General features: G+C 40.5%; 1 protein-coding gene across 3 annotated transcripts in view; it reads right to left on the reverse strand.

Annotated features, from left to right (window-relative positions):
* sipa1l3 (signal-induced proliferation-associated 1 like 3) overlaps positions 1 to 17,883 on the reverse strand; it is an 80,893-nt gene that overhangs the window by 56,081 nt on the left and 6,929 nt on the right. The window contains exon 1 of one of the 3 annotated variants that reach the window (XM_086216280.1): positions 9,889 to 10,271. The exons of the other annotated variants lie outside the window; for them this stretch is intronic. The gene's annotated coding sequence lies outside the window, so the exon portion shown is untranslated. Of the gene's footprint in view, positions 1 to 9,888; positions 10,272 to 17,883 lie in introns of those variants that run through there. 3 annotated transcript variants of the gene reach the window in all.

A 17,883-nucleotide genomic window follows, 5' to 3' on the forward strand; every position in this document is an offset into this window, starting at 1 on the left:
TCAACTCTGTAGAACTCCTGGCAAAACAGGATATACAGCTTCATCTCTGTTGCATAAATTACACAACCAGGATGACGGTGAGCAAACCAGGCTATCAAGTTTCATTGCACCTTGAGCTACAGCAGACATAAATGAAGGAGCAAGACTTAGTCATTTTGGATCGTATACTTACGTTGTTGGCCAACATGCAAACACAATAATCACATGGTTCAATATCAAGAGAAACCACAGGAAGACTTTGTGTTTATAGATGTCAGGTGGTTGTTTTTCATAGTTTTCCAATGATACCATTGCAGGACACATGCTTGACGTATGAATATGCAAAAAGATAAAAACATCCGTGAAGACGATAATATACATTTTCACTGTTCACTGTTGAGTTAAAAATTTCAAAATCATGCTGTCAAATAAATATGAGGGGAGAGCCAGTAGGCAGTTACCTCTGCATAAAAATAAGGCAGAACACCAAGCCAAGCTCAGTCAGAGAATGACAAAATCTGCCTGCAAGCTCTACTAACTTACTTAGACTAATACACTTTTAGTTTAAGCAATGAAAAAACAGGTGTAAAAACTACTACTTGGGTGTCCAAGACCTCATACAGACAAATAACAATTCTGTTTGAAAATGTACACATTTTGCTAAATCTATCATACATCTACACTATTGTGTTGTCTTAGCAACCCTAAAACTGGGACTCTGAAAACACTTCTGAATGAGCATAAACTCAGACTTTTGAAAATGCTGACACATACTAGGGCCCGACCGATTTATCAGCCTGCTGATTAAATCGGCCGATTATAGCCCATTTGAGAATAATTGGTAATCGGCCTAAACTGGCCGATAATTGCCGATTTTTTTCAGAAATAAAATGCAGGGAATAAGACATGGTTTCACTTTGAAAGGAAAGGGCTTGTGAATATTTTAATTTTGTTCTTATAATTTTTGCCCCACACTACCTTATTCTTTTACAGTTGTTTGTTTTATTGTTTGTTTCAAAGATGTAAGAGGAGCAAAAGAGTTGTATGTTAACTTTATTGTTTGCACTTTATTTTAAAAACAAAACAAAAACAACAACACCACCAATGGTACCTTGACTTTCAGTAGGGGCTTGAGAATATTTTAATTTTGTTCTTATAATTCTTGCCCCACACAAAATACCTCATTCTTTTGCAGTTGTTTTTTCATTGTTTGTTTTCAAAGATGTGAGATGATGAACAAAATAGTTGGATGTTAGAATTACTGTTTTGCACATTAATTACATTGTTATTATTATTATTTTAAAAAGCTAATGGTTCATTGTTGTTGGCCTTATGTTAAGAATGGTTATTGCGTTAATATAGTGCTTGCTTGAGCAATAAAAAGGATTGAAATTAATTTTCTGCCTCTAATTTACATCTTTGTAGAAGTCTGAAAGGCTCAAAAACAGCCATATGTTATATATATATATATATATATATATATATATATATATATATACACAAACACACACACACACACACCCATGTTCTTGTTCCTGATTGGGTCTTCACAGTCACAACATATCCTCCAAATTCCTGTATGCTCCCTCACCCTAACTCTCGTTGTGGGGGCAGGGTGGCCTTAAAAGCCTCTGAGGATGGTCTTCTTAATGGGGTGAATCAGTCTCTAACTGCCACATGTGTTCCAGACATATGCACACTCCCCACACACGTGCTTTTACCCTCTTTTCTCACCTTTTTACTCATTTTTTTTTTACTGTGTCCTTTTTCCAGTCACCCATCTCTTCTTGTGATGCGCTTTTACACATTTCCTTTGTGTCAATCCAGCTATGTTCTGCACCTGAGTTTTAGTCACCATTTTGTTTATTGTCCTCGTCAGGTGGAAAGAGCAGAGACGAGTACACAAACAGACAGTGATACAGACCAATAGTTACTGGGATGATCACTTCCACCTGGGTGGCCTGTGTCCAAGCCATTTGCCAGAAACAGCAGTCTAAAATGCAAATCTTCAGCTAAAGCAACACACACTAAGGAAAACTATACATCTGAGTATTTAATGAGGATTCTGCTGCAGCCACCCACAAACCACTTAGTGCTGTGGTTTTTGCTCGGATGCTTTTTATAAACAAGGGCCGGGAGAACATGGGGCACAGGTGTCACACACTCAGCGGCAGCTGTAGGAGGTATAATTGTGCAGTTGATGCCTCCACTCTGATAGCATCTATGAAAAAAATCCATGCCTCGATCTGTCCATCTTTGCATCTCACAAGGAAATTTGCCAGGCCATTTTGGGTTGTTCTCTGTGAACTCACAGAAGCAAATATTGACTGAGGGCTGACTCAGGCGCTGCCTCTGTGTTCCACCACATCACCTTGGACTTTGGTTCAAAACATTGCTGTATGTGTCCAACGACACACAGCTCACATCAGTTGGTTATTCACGCTGTTGAGAGCAAAAACATAGGTCTGACTTTTGTTCCTGGTGAGACTATCAGTTCCATACTTCTTTGAGGAACAAAATGCAGTACAATGTGGGCAAAGCTTGTGGAAACAATGATGACTTTCCCCAGCAGACAGAAAAGGTATGTTAAGTTGTTAACATGTTAAATGAGCACACAAAAAATGAATATGACCCAACACCTTCACATCGGTTTTCACGTTTAGTGTCTCTCCCCTCTTTAAGCATGTCTTAACTCACAGACATCCGAGCAATTCATTTAAATCCATATGGCAGCTTGATATTTTACATTAGCAAATCAAATACTCCTGAAGTCTTGTATCCCAAACACCTGTGCTTTGTGTTAAAAATGCTCAAAAGCATCACCAAGTTATCAGATGGCTGTATCAGTCGTATGTACAGACAAGTAACCCTGGTGTCACTTGATGACCAGATGGCAAAGAGTCTGTCCTTCCATTATACCGGCCTGCACTGAGCCGTCTGTTGACTAAAAGATTGTGCCAGGTCAGGCCAGGCCATACCTTATAGCCTTGTGTCAAGCTATAAGATGATAACAGTGAATTCAAAGATGATACAACTCCCAAAAAAACAATCTGACCATTTACATTAATTCACAATACTGCGTATCGATTCACTGTACAGTCAAGGCACAGCAATAACACCCTCTGTCTTCAGTGATGACTGCAGCACTGTGTATGATAGTCAGAGGAAGGTTCCTGTTCCCCTGCACTAGAATTTTCATTTCTTTTTGATCTTATCTTATCTATCCATCTCATGCAAGATTTTGACATAGTGGCACTGAGAAGATGTACCTTTAGACTGTGCAAAAGCAACCATCAAAGAGAGAGGGAGATGATTACGCAGTGTAGCTCCTGTTGTGCAGGACTTGAAGTCAGTTTTTAATCTTCACTTTGTGCAGTTTGATTTCATTGTGGGATTATTTCAGCAGATTTAGATAAATACATCTGTGCAGAGTGAAACATTAACACGTTATACAGTTACAAGAACAGTAATACTGTAGCTAACATGCAGTTGCCATGCATTTGCATTACCCTTTCAGAAGCATATAAATTAAATTTTCATTAAAACCAAGATACTATGATGTACACACTTGCTGACTGTGCTTCAAATTAAACCCTGCCTTAAAGACCAGTACTAGTATGGCATGCATTTGCATTCCCTCCTTTCAACTACCTTCCTTGGGCAAACAAGTCACTTGGCATGTATGAACCAGCACAATCACTCACTATTGTACTGAGAAGCCACAAGAGCCATTTCATGATGATGGTAAAAAACTGTATTTTCTGATGCAAAGTACACAGTTCAACTGCATTTGAGATAAATCTATTGAATTTAAACTTGAGTAATAAAAACTAAAAACACAAGTAGCAACGTCAGCACCTGTAATGATAATGTGATGAGCGAGTCATAAGAGGACCAAATCTTTTATGAGATATTAACAACCCAGTGAGCGTTTAAGCAGTGTTGGACAACACACAAACATACTGCCATGAGCTAAGCAGCATAGACTTGGCCGAAAGCTGCAGACAAAAAAAACTGAACATCTTCCTGTAAATCACATCACTCAGCATGTCTCATCACTGTGTGGGTTTTCCTTCTTCAGCATCAATCTGATCATCTGTATAAAAAAATCAATTTATTTCACTCACCCAACTCTCCACTCCCTCCACAGACTCGTGTAGACAGCTCCCCCTTACAGAACTACAACCAGCCTTTGTTGATCCTAAATCTCACTGTCCTATTCCACTAACAGGCACAGGGGGAAGAACTCTGAGCAAATTAATGAGATGAGTAGCAATATTATGAAATGTGATAAGAGATTTTTCCGAAAAAAACAACTGATGTATTATTTAAATGAGAAGTGCAGATGGAGGGATGATAGATATGTGAAGAGACACAGAGAGGAGTCTGTTTTGGGGAATGAGGAATAAAATATAGAGCGGGTAGCAAAGGAGGAAGTGTGGCTGACCCCGATTCTGCCATGACTCCACTCTGCTAGGAGGAGAGAGGGGGCAGTCTAGACATAACCTACAGTGACAGTGTCACTGCTCAAACACACCCTACAACGGAATGGAGGTTGTGCATGTGAATTCACAATAGGTGTAAGTCACTGCGGTTACATCCATTAAGCAGCAGAAAGAGACTAACTTACCTGAACTTTACTGCTGTGATAACACAAAAAACACATTTAAAATAGGAAAAAACAACCTCATGATTTACTGTAACAGAGATTGTATTATAAGCATTTCCTTCCACAATCAGCATTATGTTTCTTACAATAAAATCACTAGTTTATAGTCCATTAACTTGGGGAAGGAATGATTCTGCTTGTTGTTGGTTATTGTTCAGGAGTTGACAAAAAAACTTACAGATGAGTCTTAACACACATGCTAATTAGTTTAGGACAGTTGCTCACAAATGCTACGGATATCCATGAAATATATTTTGGTGTTCCCACACCTTCAACCAACGCATCCCAATCACTGGGAAAACAATAGAGGACCATGTTATCTTTGGTAGGTTGTTTTGAATGATTACTCCAATTTCATTTAATTCAAGGTGATAATTGTTTGTTTTACTCCATATTTCACAGTTTCCCCAAGGCAGCAATGTTGTTCTTCTAGCTGCTCTTCACTGCAAACTCCTCACACAGGCACACTGAAAAGTAAAAGTATAAAATTTTGTGTGGAAATCTGTGCTGTGAACCGAGTAGCTTGGCAAACAGACAGATCTAAATCTCAACAACATCCAGCTACACTAAAAGCACTGTGCATGATTTGGTTTCATTAAGGGGGTGGTCTACATTTCTAGATGCAACCCATCCATGCATGTGAAAAGAGGAGAGAGGCATGCACATAAAGAATGCAAGGAACGTGGCGTTATGAGCCTGTTTTATTAAGAGAAGGAGCCCAGCATAATATGGGGAATACAGACGTGATGATGGCTGAAGCTAGCGGAGTGTGGACTTGCTGAAGCTCTGGACTGCTGTTAGACCTGTGGGGCAGAAGCTGGCCCAGCACAGCCCAGTCTGGAGGGGGCCAAATAAACATGCCTTGCTGTGGATGCTGGGGGTCAAATAAACATGCCTGGCTGTGAACGCTGAAAGGGCCAACCAGAGGGATCACTTCAAACCATTGCAGGGCTTCACTGATATGTTTATGACCAAGAAACTGCCTAATAACTCACACGCAACTCTCACAAAATCACTGAAAGGTGTATGGATCCACACTAAATACATAGGGGAAAAGTTCACGCTGATGGGAATAAACACAAATTGTGATGCAGTAACATTTGTACAGAACGAGAAAGCAGCTGCTACAACAAACTATCAGCTCACCCTAGAAAGAGGATTAAAATCACTAAGCTCACCGTTTTGGCAGAAGACCCTGAGACAGGGAGTCTAAGTGGGTTAAACCACACCCGAAGTCTGATAATCACTTTGGCCTCCCCTCTCCTCCCTCTGTCTGCCAAAAGCAACTAAGGAAAGAAATTAAGTCCTATGGAATACTTGAATACAATGTTGAAGGAGTTAGGTTAAACAGAAATGATGAACAATAAAATGTGAAAAAGGCAACTTAATCATTTGTAGCCGAGTACATCCAAATCACACTTGCCACTTCTACACAGAGTTTCAGCAATATCGCTTTAAAAACAGCCCAGCTGTTGCAATGTTTTACTTGTTTCCACAGAACCAAGCAATGCCAAAGTAACCCCCATGTGTGAATTCATACAGCATTACTGCATGCTTCAACAGAGGTGGGACATGCAAACTCAACAGTGTAAGGGTTCTGAAGGAGCTCCAACAGTCCCTTTTACACAGATATGGATTTAGTGGATCAGAGGTGGACTGATCGCTTCTCTCATTCTGTCTTCTTGTACTTTAACACAGAAGGGTGAGGCATAGCAGTTGGATGAAATTCCCACCTTTAAAAGTCTGTGTAAAAGGGTCCAAAGACACTGGCTGGGTCTTTCCTGCCCAGGGAGGTTCTTTACAAAAATTTTCTGTTCTTCCTCTCACACTTGCAACTGACTAGTGATGTCATGAGAACCGATACTTGCGATACCATTTGGTTCTAAAACAACAAAACACAGGGGATACCCTTTTTTTTTGGAATCAGTGCTGTGCCTCTTCTGGAGCTGACGGGGGCAGTATACGCCCCAGAGTTTTCCAGTCGCTAGGCTACTTACATTCAGAAGAAGAAGGTGACTACACATGGCTTAAGAAAAACTACATCGAAGATGGCAACTGCAGATGATGCAAACGCCCCACGCCTTGTAGAAAAAAAGGCACCAAGAGTAGTCCAGTCCGGAAGTATTTTGCATATGAGGCAGATGAGAGTGGCTGTATTAGGCAAGGCAAGGCAAAGCAATTTAATTTGTAAAGCCCGTTTTCACAAACAGTTTGTCTCAAAGGGCTTCACATGGCATCATAACAACATCCTCTGCCCTTAGACCCTCACATCGACTGAGGAAAAACTCCATAGAAAACCCTTTTAACAGGGAAAATCTAAGAAACCTCAGGGTGAGCAACAGAGGAGGGATCCCTCACCCAGGACGGACAGATGTAGATGTTGCTACAGACAAGAAAACAGTTTACAATACAAAATGTGGAAAACATGGAAATGTTAATAACAGTTGAAGAAGGAAGCTTCTGGTAGGGGAGGCAGGGAGAGCAAGCCAGCTTGATGGGGGACTGGATGGCAGACTGGTTCATGGAAGGGGAGTGCGGGCCGGATTATTAATCCACAGAAGTCCGTATGCAAACATTGCTAGTGTGGCATCCGGACAAACGGAGCCAATACTTCCAATTTAGCAAAAAACTTGAAAGACCATCATCCAGATTTGTTTAAAGACTTTAAGGTAGGCCTGGGCGATATATCGATTTTATCGATTAATTCGAGTTTTTTGTTGCGGACAATTTAAAAAATAAAACATTTGAGTTTTTACTCTTCTTGCTATGGCGCACCTTTTGTCCTTCAGCGGCTTCCATAGCTTTCCCACTCACCCCTCGTTTCCTGCGCACACATAGCAGCAACATGGCTAACAAGAGCGAGAAGTTTGTTTCTAAGAAAGGAGTAGTATTGTCAGTGGTTTGGAAGTGGTTTGGTTTTGCAGCGACAGACGTTGAACAAGTGACTGCACGCTTCAAAGTTTGTCTGAAGCCAATTACGACAAAAGGTAGCAGCACAACAAACTTATTTCAGCATCTGAAATCGAGGCATCCAGCAAAGTGGGAGAAATCCCACTCTTTGTGAGGGGAACAAGACTGCAACAACCATTATTTTTAGTCCATATCGCCCAGGCTTACTTTAAGGTGAGTTCTGTTTCATGTTAATACCATCCAAAGAATGAATGTTTTCTGGGCTTTTTTGTTATCTGTCATGCTGAAATACACGTTACATGATGTTTGCAATGGTGAGCACATTTCAATGGCTTATGTTATGTAGCTTATAATGTAGTTTTAAAGTTAGCCAAGCATTACTGCACTACCTCACAGTGATGTGCCCCCAGTTAGAAGGAAAGAGAAAGAGCAACTAAATGATGAATAATCTTAGTAATCTTGATCACGGTTACTTTTAAGTGCTGTATTGTAGGCAACTTAAACAAGTCCAGTTCTCTACAACATAGCATTTAAGTCTGATGTACAGTTTCAATTTTTTGTGCATATATATTTTTACTGTGTGCGGAACTAAAACAGAACATCTGGGTGACTTGATACTGCATGCATTATCTTTGTATGAGTACTCCACACCCAATGTCTGGCTAACACTTGTAGACACACACACACACGCGCGCGCGCACACACACAAACTTTTCACAAGGTATCACAGCCAAACAGTGGTAAAACAAAGCAAGTTAAACTGTAGTACTGTATCAGGGCTCCACTCTAGCACAGTCCCAGGCCCCAGGGAGACCAGACACTGTTTGCCTGCAGGACTTTGAGTAAAGAGAGCAAACAGAGTACAGTAGGCCCATTGAGACTGAGTTGAAACATGGAGCTGCAGACAGCAGTGTACAAACTGGCACTGTGAGAAAAGAGAAACAAAGCAGTCTGAGAGCAAGGGAATAAAACCAGAGCATATAGTACGAGGAATAAACCTCCAAGGTAACAGTAATATATAATATTGAAAATACCAAGGAGCTTCTACTTCGACACTTTGACTGGACCTCTGCAATATGATCATTGGACAGACAAAATTCTTTGGAACCCAAAACCAAAAAAGCCATTCCCAGTTCATATTTCCTGTCTTCTTTGCATGTGGAAGAATGTCAAATGTTGTCCAAATGACTAATAATATTGTCATCAAAGACTCTGATTTGAGATATAAATGCTATATTTCAGCTACCAATGATAAGCCTGCCACAAGTGAATGATTCATGTCAGAATAAAGCTCAGAAAGCCAATTCTGACAAAAGGATAATAGTATTAAATCATTCCTGCTTTTACTTTGGAGGCAAGATCACTGTGCTGGAAGTGAATTCTGTAGTCATTAATCCAGAACTATACTTGAAAAGAAAGACAAATTACAAATAAAAAGATTGAGTTTCCACATTACCTCCTCTCTTACTAACCCCTGAAATTTCCTTCTAACAGTGAGCAATCGAGGAATCAATTTCACACGCCCATCCCAAGAAGAAGCGTACCAGTCATAAATCACCTTAACTGAAAATCACACGCTATCTTTTCTGTATGTGAATGTAAATGTGTGCTGCAAACTCCCAGGACAATATGGATTGTTTGAACTGCCTACATTTTTTTTTCTTGCACTGCACCACCATGACAAAATATGCCAGGAGGTGAATGGTGGAAAAGTTTTGCTCTCTGCTCAAACATTTGTAACAAATGTGTTTTCTAAGGCCACAAATCTTAGCCCAAAACAGAATCGAGAAAATGCTTCACAGACAAACACAAACACATCTCTGCAAAATGCAAGACAGGTGGTGGGCTCAGATGAATAGTCTATTCATTCGATACTATAAGAAGGGGTTTGTCTCAAATCCCAAATGAAAGGGGATTACAATAGTAAGGTGTGGTTCCTTTTAACTCGTAGTACCATTTTGTGTGTTTGTGTCCACAGTTTTATGAGGACAGACATTCTGCCAGCTTACATTCAAACCACAGATCAACTGCCACCTAGTTTTTAACTGAATCCTATCTAAACCAACATATGTTCTAATATTGAAGTAGCAGTGATAATTGGGAGGCTAGTTGTAAACCCTGAGAGCAATCTCTGGTCCACAAAACTACCTCTATCATCTAGACAGTCGTATATGTTAAGTGGAATTTTGCCAGTAATAATAATCACGTACAAGGTATGTCTTTTCTAACAGTCCAATATGAAAACTCAAAAGTGGGACTGCACCACTGAATCACCATCATCGCTGGATTTCACAAACCTGGCCGTGGCTGTGGGAATAGGGTTGACTTACAGGCCTCCATGGGTCTCACTGCTCATTCTTGAACCTGCAATCCACAATCAACTCCATTCTTAGTTCAAGCTAGTGCAGACTGCTGTCACAACAAGCTAAATCCATCCAGAAGTCCGCTCTCTTCTCAATGTGTTTGGTTAAGAGCGTGTCCAGGGTGTGGCTCTACAGCTGAGCATTCACTCACGCATGCATGTTCATCCACTCTGAGCTGCACATGTGCTCACACAAAATATACACTGGCCTCCTTGTGTTCCAGGCAGACACAGCAACGATTTGACAAATGACAAAGGCTTTTAAAGGGGAAATAAAGGAAGACAAAGGGGAGGAAAGATGGAAACAGGGGAAGAGGAGGGATCCAGAGAAGTTTAAAAAAAAAAAAAAAGCCTCAAGGCTCCCCACGGGGCTGCCAACATTCCTGTCAAAATCAGACGTGGGAACCACTGGAAAAACACTGCACTCTTTGGACAACTGTATATGCAAGTGAGTGCATGCGCAACAATGAATTAGTGTATCTACAGTGGTTGTATGGAAGAAATGTGCTTAATGGATGCAGCCATATGTGCACTGATGTGTTAGGGCTGAGAGCAATGACAGAGTTCATGTGTGGGAGAGAGCTGACAAGAGGTTGCTTAAGTGGAAGTTTGAGGTGAAGTTTGTGTATGCGTACGTGTGTAGGGGGGGCTTTATGAGTGCTTTAGCACCTCTGAGCAAAAAAAAAAAATTTAAAAATGGGTCAAACAAGTCTCAGCCAGGACTGGGCTGATAGCAGTGACCTTCAACACACACACATGCAGTCACCTGGTAGCTCCTGTACAGACAAAATATCCACTGTTTTCTGCCTCTCTTGTTCTAAACCTAAACCTTGTACCATCACAGCAACAGCAGATCTGCTCCACATGCACAAACTCCCCTGAGACACTACACAATAGATAGTTCATTTCCTCCACAAATTCATACACAACACACCCCTCTGTAAGGCTCTAACCCCCCTCAAATGGATTGTATAACATGCACAGTTTTATCGTCGATCACTTCCCAGTCATTCATTGTTTTACCTCATTGCAGGTCTTTCTTTTGATCATCTTTGTTCTCAGGTAAAGCCTCCCCTGACACACTGGACTAGTTATCTAATCAGAGACTGGCTCAAAAGGTCATGGGGAAAACACACAGAAACAGGGAGGACAAATTAAGTGGTGAGAGAGGAGGTGAAAAGGGAGGAGGTGAAACGGGAGACGGACGCAAATGAGTAGGCTTTCTTCTTGCAACAGACCTCCCTTTTAGCCCGTCTCTCTCTGTCCTCATATCCCTGCTCCCCTGTCGAGCCATTTCACTCCCTCTGAGTTATCAGCTCATCCGTCTCCTCTTCTCCCACGATGATAACAGGCTCTACTGTTGTTGTGTGGAGAAACACACAAACTTCTGTCACTTCCCTCTCCCCTTGGCTGCTGTCTGCCCCACCCCTATGGGACACTTAGCAATTCTGTCACTGCTGCACAGTCTGGATGTGAAAAACACAAACATTCGTATTGGTGGGGAAAGCTAGAGGTGCACCCATCCACATCTTTACAGTTACAATCAGACAAGTTATTTTTACCACTATTATTGACATTTAATATTTAGTGATTAGCACCTAAAGACAATCCCACCAGGCTCACAACAATACTTCAACCAAAAACAAAAAATCTGATTTCTTGCCATACCCCCGAAAAATGACAGGTGAAAAAGCATGAATTTAACACATATATGAACAGGGGGAAAAGAATAATTCTGATTTAGACATGAGATCACTTGGAAGTACGAAATGAATTTGGGATGTTTTCACAATTAATGAAGCTGCCCTGGTCACACTGTTGTCACACTGAAACCACACCCCTATCTTCAAAAAGGACACTGATGCCCAAAGTCCTGTTGGTGTTGGTAATATTTCAGCTGTAGCTTGCACATTCCAACTGCAATACACCATGTTTGCAAAGTGAAGCAAAAGAGTATTTGACCATATAAGAGGCCAACATAAATTAGAGAATGCAGTGCATGATCTGAAAGCCACTGGGCAGCAGCCAAGTCTGCAGTGAGAAATTTAAACTGAAGACTAAAAACTGCCAAAGAGCACAGTATTACAATGCAAGTGTTTCAAGCTGTGGCATCAGCAGGGCTTACTACATGATTACTAATTTATTCAGGCAATTATATAAACAGCACTTAACGACATACAAGTTGGAACATTGGGTAGTACAGGGGAAGTCTGTGGGCAGACTGTAAACATTAGATGATGTACTGCAAAATAAGCAGTGGTGCTTCTCTGGTGGGGGTTGCCAGTTTGTCATGATAATATTTCATGTCTTTATGCAGAACTTTATGATATAAGCAATGGAAAAGAATCCTACATGTATGAGTACACAGGGATGAATGGTTGAAGATCGTGAGGTTGCTCTGACTGCAGAACATGGATTAAGAAAGGGGGCGATTCTGAGTCTTATGAGTCATAATTGTATTCATTTTCAGTATAAAACTTGAAATGCTTTTAGAGCAAATTCCAGCACATTTTGATATGAAATTATGCCAAATATTATTATTATGCCAATTCATGTCTAGATCCTGAAAGAGAACCCCTTTGTTATGCTGCTTTATCAGTTTACGCAGATCCAAAAAAGGCCAACTTAACATCACACTGACTCCAGTATATGATAATTGATATCTTTCTGCTATGAGGAGCATGACATGTAATGGCGTCTAGTGTGAATCTAGTGAGACACTTTTCCTCCATGCCAGCTCTTCCTTTTGCGCAAATTTGATTCTATGACCCCCACTGCTAAAATTCCTGCCTTGAACAGGCTGTGTGAAAGGGGCCTCTGTTTCTCAGACAGCACCCTTCATCAAGATCTGAATTGTCACTTTGATTCATTTGGAATTTTAATGCTCAAAAGGAAACAAGTGAAAACTTTGGGACCAACTTACAAAGAACTTACACATCATGCCCTTCCAGTGTATTTAATAGTTGAGAATCAGCTTTAAAATGAAAATCAATTCCGGATTGAATCATGATAGTTGAGATTTCTACTTCCATTGGACACATTATGTAATTGAAAACAAAAATACAAATAAGTGATTCAAACCTTTTTTTCCTTCTATAACTACAGTATTAAAGCATAAACAAACACAGAAAATAATAAGCCCATTCTCAAAATGGAAACTAGTCTGGTTTTTTTTGGAATTCCCCTTATCTCTCACTCATAGTCAACTTACCAACATATCATCAACACAACCCCTGCCTAAGCACACGTTCCACCATATCCTCTCTTTGCAAAATAGTCCAACTGAACTTGAAAGGAAATATAGCATTTAATAGCCTCCATCTCAGTAACAAATCTGATTTGGAAATGAGGAGGGGGAAAAAGCACTTTTTTTTATACAGTACCTTTAAAAGCGGGCCCAGAGGCATTCATGGAATGACCACATGCTATACTCAATTAGCATTAAAACAATAGCTCCACAGTCAGCAGTCATTGCCTGAGATCTGAGCAGTAAAGAGGCAGAGGGAGGGAGAGACCATATGTATGTATGCATGCCTTTCTGCACACATACCACAAAGAAAGGGAAACTAAAGGAAAAGAAAGAAACAGATTTTTGTACATCAAAATACCAGAAACCAGCTTTTGAAAACTCACCCTTTCCCACCCAGACTACCATCCGCTCAAATGAGAATCTGAATGTGTGTGTGCTTCTTTGACTGTGTTTTTACTGACCTGCAGGTCAACAAAAGCAAAACATCCTGAATGACAGCGGAAAGGAGAATCATGCAAATGTATCTACATGTTTCCTGGTGGTGTCTGGGGTAACACCCCTTTCGCTAAACATTGTTCAATCTGTAGCTGAGAGCGGTTTGGTTCCTCTTCTGTAACTGGGATGAGCTAATCCAGAGCTATCCCAACAATGAACTGGCAAAGTATCAGCACAGGATATCAGCTGCGTGCCAAAGACGAACTGAGTTCACATTTTTCTGAGTTTCAGAGGAATGTTCTTACTCATGTCCTGTGAACCGCTCATGACTAATCTCTGCCATCTGAGGCCATTTCTCTCTCTGATGCCTCGTCCCTGATTCACTGGACAACACTCATCTCCACTACACACATCCTGCATAGTCTACACTCCCTTCCTGTCCAACAGTTTGACCTCCGACAAGTAGCGTTGAGAGCCAAAGTTAGCAAAGAGACAGGCAATAACTTCTAAATAAAATACAGATGGAATTTCACTTGATGTTTGTGAGGGGACCACAAAGATCTTTTCATTGCTCTACAGCACGAAACAAAAATGCATTCATGAACACACCTTCCAAAATGAAAAATATTCATTGCTAAGAGATAGTGGGGTGCCTCTTTACAACCTTTTGTAGCTCCAGTGACTCAAGTCAGTGACTACATGGAAGACTTGGCATCCTATAGTTCTTCTAAATTTTACAAACAAAGAAACATTTGATAAGCATTAGAGCATGGTAGGTGCCTTAAATTGCTCTTAAATTACTTTGTCAATGTTGATTATGACTTCAATTTGTGTTCTCTGCAGATCCTGATTGTAGATATTAATGTTCCCTGGGGTGGTCATGGCTGGGGCAATAAAATAATAGTGATATGTCCTGGCAAATGATGCATCATAACTCAAGCAGCAATGACATAACTACACCAGTCAGGGGTAGCAGTGCTCTAAACTGAACCTCATTTGCTGGAACACAGAAGAAATTTGGCAGACTGATAAAATTATCTATTTGTGGCAGCCAGAAACCTTATTAAGGTCTAGTTTGGTTTAGCCACAAAACTTGGTTAGATTTGGACCTGTGTCAGACATGTGTTGTGTGAATGGACTATGGGAAAAAATATTGATAGTACAATATACTACAACACGTCCTCTTGAAAAATTGTATGGATACGCTGGTGGAAAATATCAATACTTTTATGACAACAGTTGGTATGCTTGTTGCTGTTTCAGCCTACCATTTTGAAAAGGGTATTGTACAGATGTGTTCAAGAGACTCTAGGCTAAGACTATGCACTGTGTTGGACATTGTGTTCATCTCAGCTGTCAAATTCTTTGACAGCACAGTGCAGTAAATAAATTCATAATTCTTGCTTTTTAGTATTATTACTTAAGGGAACAGGTGTTCACATATAACCACATTTAGAGTTGAAGTCAGGTCAATTATCATAAAAAGGTTATTAAACATTTAATAATTCAAAAATCAATAATTATCAATAGAATGGGTTGAGGCATTTTACTGTGACAAATTTTCCCGTCATATCACCCAGACCCAATAGTGATGAAGCACTTAAAATATAAATAGATCATCATCAGACATTCCATTTAACATCCAACAACATGACACAAAAATGCAGCGATTCTCTTCTCAGGCCTGCTTGAGAAGTTGAACTAAAGACTAAAACGAATGACAAGAACACTTTTGAAATGACAGGTGTATGCAACGGTCAAGCTTTCGTGTGTGTGCGGTTAATTTACTCCTCCTCGCTCCATAAAAACAGATGGGGAAGAATCAGCTGTTCCTTTATCCCGTCATGCAGGATTTCCTCTTTCCCGAACATTTTTCCCATAGTATATAGCGCAGGACATATGACACAGTTCTCTGTAATAACCAACACACACACACACACACACACACACACACACACACACACACACACACACACACACACACACACACACACACACACACACACACACACACACACAAAACCACCCACCACCTGTCACCCATGGCCCTGTGGGTGAAGCTTCAATTAGGGAAAGATATGAGACAGGTGTAACAGCACTGTCTTCCTCTTACAGCAGCAACCCCCAAGGCAGAGGAAACAAGATGTGGGAGGAATAAAAGCAAACCCACATTATAAAGAGAAAGATAGTGCCTGCCCTTCTCAACTGCATGACAATTCATATTAATAGATGTGTGTCAGGATGCTTTGAAAGTCTGTAGAACAAAGCCAGTTCCCTTGAGAATAAATGCATGACGTCTGATTCTACCATCAAAAGTATCTTACAGCACAGCACTGGCACACCATTTAACATCATCATTCCTTTTAGACAGGGCTGAAAAGAGCAGAGACAAATCAAAAAGGACGGGGGGGTACAAGCTAAGAACGCTTGCTGTTATGGAGATCATCACATCCTCTACACATTACCGTTGAGGGATTCCAATGCATCAATTCAAACCCCTCAAAACACCAAGTGTCATCCTGGACTGTGAAATAAACTAAAACAATATATAACATATAGTTTAACCAAAGTGTGGTCTGTGGATATGTCTCTTTGGCCATCTCACATTCAAATAAAATCTAGGTCCTATTCTAAACTCACCACCTCTTTGCTGAGTGGAGTACTAAATGGACAGACACAGAGAGGCCTATAAATCCTTCTTTGACAGGCTTTCTCCGTGTTTTTAGCCTATACCAGTCCCACTCTGTAAAAAGCTGAGTTACATTCACGGTTGCTGTCTGCAGTGTGTTGTGGAAGCATGGTGAGGCATTCCCTCTCACCCTCTCCCTCTGCTACCCAGGCTGACCAGGGGCAGGACGCAAGCCATCCTGTGGTAAGAAAGGCCTCCTCAACATCTGTGTTTATCCTCTAGCTAAAACCAACAGGCTATATTTACCCCAGTCAAACATATCCTGAGCAGACAGATGCAGCCTGGGATTTAGCCTTTGCTACGTCTGGGAGATCCATTCAGTCTTGTGTCTAAACTGAGATGACACCATCCTCTCTTTGCTTTACATGTAAGACAGAAAGGCATGCAGTCAGAAGGGTCTGTACAATGCAATCACATTTTTGACATTTACATGCAGGGCTGAGATTTTCTGATTTGACCTCTTCTCTGAGGAGGAGATACAGAATGGTTAACAACACCTTGAGGGACTTTGACCTCTGAGGGAATGAGAAGGTTTGATGGGTCAACTGCCTTCTTAGCAAATGTTTTATAGCAGCACAGAGGGCCATAAAAGCAGAGGCTCATTTCAGGAAACACAGTGCTTCTCTTTCTGTAAATCACTGACCTCTGACACCGTCATGCATGCTGACTTATGGATAAGACCCTCACGGGAGGAAAACACATTAAGAAAAGCAGGGGCAGAGAAATACTCTTGGTGGTTTAACGCAATTTCATCTTAAACAGTACAACAACACACTGACAGAGTGGGAATCCAAGAGTAACTCATGATGCGATACTATCATGAGCCTTCGCTCATAATAACATCAAGATTCAAACCATTCTGCTAAACACAATCGTCGCAGGTGAATTAACTTATGAAATGCCATATCTTTAACTACTTTTAAGGTAATAATACTAAAAAGCAAGAATTATGACTTTATATACTGCACTGCGCTGTCAATTTCAAAGAATTTGACAACTGAGATGAACACAATGTCCAACACAGTGCATAGTCTTAGCCTAGCGTCTCTTGAACACATCTGTACAATAACTTTTTCAAAATGGTGAGCTGAAATGGCAAAAAGCGTACCAACTATTGTAATAAAAGTATTGATATTTGCCACCAGCTTATCCATTCGATTTTTTCGAGAGGACGTGTTGCAGTATATTTTACTATCAGTATTTTTTCCCATAGTCCATTCACACAACAGATGTCTGACACAGGCTGATTGAACATGTTAGCCCGATGATTAACCTGTTCAAGGAAATTCCAAATAATGTTAATTACACAGGTTAAAACAGAATTGCAACAATTAATTGACTGCCAATTGCCAACTATTCTGAGAATCAGGTTGAGTCATTTCAAAATGTCAAACAACTTTTCTCCTAGTTTTAGTACTAATCATACCTTCTCAAATGTCCAGATTTTGTGGTTGTATAAAACTTCCGTGAAAGTAAATTAAATACACTTTTATAAAGAATTATAGTGTTCAATTTTCTTTTTGTTTGAGAGGTGTTTTCATTTGAGTTGAGAGCTGTAATGTGGTGTTGCTGTATAATGGGGAGGTGTC

The sequence above is a fragment of the Aulostomus chinensis genome, chromosome 10 (assembly GCF_037954235.1).
Source record: "Aulostomus chinensis isolate RoL2024-O1b breed Wild chromosome 10, RoL_Achi_v1.0, whole genome shotgun sequence".
NCBI classification, from domain to species: domain Eukaryota; kingdom Metazoa; phylum Chordata; class Actinopteri; order Syngnathiformes; family Aulostomidae; genus Aulostomus; species Aulostomus chinensis.